This window comes from Penaeus japonicus, unplaced genomic scaffold (assembly GCF_977035675.1).
Source record: "Penaeus japonicus unplaced genomic scaffold, GWHDUDI00000001_assembly GWHDUDI00000019, whole genome shotgun sequence".
In the NCBI taxonomy this organism is placed as follows: Eukaryota; Metazoa; Arthropoda; class Malacostraca; order Decapoda; family Penaeidae; genus Penaeus; species Penaeus japonicus.
The window spans coordinates 14,902,222-14,904,721 of NW_028234421.1; the positions used below are offsets into that span (position 1 = coordinate 14,902,222).

Here is a 2,500-nt window from a genome sequence, read left to right on the forward strand (position 1 = left end):
TGATGTTGATTGTTCAAGTGCTTTGGTCTGTTAAATAAAATGAAAAAAATCTTTCTTTCTTTCTTTCTTTTTTCAAATTCTAGAATATGAGAAAGCTGCACAGGGTAAAATGTTGCAGAATGACACATGTTGAATGTTTTTAAAATTGTGATTGTAGAATAGCATTCATATGATGAAAACTGTATTGTGTAGTTTTATATCAGAAATAAAAGTGACATTTCCATGATATTTTTACAATGATGCTTCTCCTGAACAAAGTATCCAGTGTAGCTTTTATCAGGTGTTTCACAATTTCCTCACCTTGTTATTGTTATCTTAATGGTTGTTAATTTTCATATATACTTCCTTGTTATTACATTTCAAAACATATCATTATTTCTTTTCCCATTAGCATAACTGTAACATCTCTCATGGTAGTAAAAATCCATCATCTAAACGAGACTTTATTTGTGCTTTTTCACTGTGAATATTTTTCATGCCCATCCTCTTCGCATGTGAGACGATAGAGGAAGCATTTCATTAATAACATATAAAAGAAAAAAAATGGAGTTTTGACTTTTCTCTATCCTTTTTGTTTTTTTTGTAATGTGCCTTCCTACTATGTGGATTCAACAGAACAAGGCCCTTTTTTTATACATTAAAAGAAAATGGCCTCTTTCTATGCTGTGTCTGGTATCTGTGCCAATTACTCCTTAAGCATGTCCTATTGCTAAGTATTTTTATGACCCTTTTTTATAATGATATCACATACTTGAGTGTTTTCATTGGTTTGTGAAAGTTTAACTTCTTGGATAGTCTAGCTCCTTTCAGGAAATATGCCGTCTACCTTTACTTTTTTATTTAAATTTCTATCAATACTGTCTTGGATTTTAAGATAACACAAGTCTGTACTTTGTGGAGGTGATGATTGGAAGAATGTTTTGCTTTTTTCCTCTCGGTCTCATCTTTTTCTCATCATTCTATTCCTTTCATTTGTTTTAATTATTATTTTTTTCATTCTTTAACTATCTTTGAAACATTGATGTATTTCCTTGTCTATTTGTGAATGTGATATACTAAGCTCTCTATTGCTTTTGATGAAGAACACAATTTGCAACTAGGAATCTGAAACCTGAAAGGAATTTGTTACAAAGAGAACTGTTGTGTGTTGCCCTAGTTCCATTAGCGTTCATATGTCCATCCCTCATGCATGAACATTTTTTCCTTGTTAGTATGTCATGTTTAGAAAATGAGTAATACTACTATCTATATTTTCCCTGAAATTTGATAAACTTCGTGTATGTGTATTTTACAAATTAAGAGGAATAATAGTTTCATACTGGAAATTATAGAAAATTTATTTTCTGATGAAACTTTTGAGAGAGGGATGAACCTCTGGTTGTTGTTGTTTTTATTTATTATATGTAAATATCTAGAAAATGGCAACAAAAATAATTATCTTTTTGATATTTTTTGTCAATGAGAGACACTTAAAATCAATTACAGGCATAATTCACAGACTATCAAAACTATCACATGTATATGAATTGAAAATAGAATGGTGATTGTTACAAAGTTTAGCATGTACATTGTAAAATCAGAGAATTGATAATTGTCTAAATAATTGGTGTAATTTGAACATGGTTAGAGTAGCCACAATGGGTGTGACCCTCATGAAAATAGGAAAGATGGAGAGCTGCCAGCATAATATATTCAGATCTCATTCCTAATGTGTTCATATATTTTTAAGTTGACAAGCTGTAATAGAGAGCAGTAAATGAGATACCGCACAAAGATATGCTCTGATGCCATATTTGAATGAGTAGGAAAGGCTATTTTGGGAACCTAGAATAATTTTTCAGTCAAGTTCTTCAAAGCCATTATATTGTTGCAGCTTGAATTATGGTGTGACATTTAGACTGAAAATGTGCCAGGAAAACATATAGAGTACTTATACCAGTATTGTTCACAGGATTCTGAAAGTATATTTTTTTTCTTATCTGATATCATGTAAACTTTTAAAAAGTGTTAGAAATAAAGTTTATGATGTATGGAAAATTCATATTCATTTATTATCCAATAACTAAGGTAAATTGATATATAATGTCATTAGAACATGATATATAACCAGGTAAATACCCTTTTTTTTGTTACGTAATATGTATAGAGAGATTACATGTTTTTATCCAATAACTTAATTGAGTAGTCTTATAGTTTTTTTTAATACTGCATGTCTGTGACCTTCCTTTTCCCCTTTTTTACTTTCATCCAGTTTCCCTTCTATATTTATACAAGTTGAGTTGCAAATGTCCTGTCCATATATTTTATTTTTTAGAGCTTTTATGAATTATGAAGATATATATTAATGCATATATATCTCTATATTTATATTTATATTCATATTTAAACATATAAATATATATATATATACATATGTATATGTATATATACATATACATATACATATATATACATATACATATACATATATATAGCTATACATATACATATATATAGCTAT

At 28.8% G+C, this 2,500-nt stretch overlaps 1 protein-coding gene across 2 annotated transcripts in view; it reads left to right on the top strand.

Moving 5' to 3' along the window:
* Window positions 1-2,037, top strand: part of jagn (jagunal) — a 14,506-nt gene extending 12,469 nt beyond the window's left edge. For both annotated transcript variants that reach the window (XM_043011930.2, XM_043011922.2), the window contains one exon: window positions 1-2,037. This exon is cut by the window's left edge and continues 931 nt beyond it. The gene's annotated coding sequence lies outside the window, so the exon portion shown is untranslated.
* Window positions 2,038-2,500: the final 463 nt, after the last annotated feature.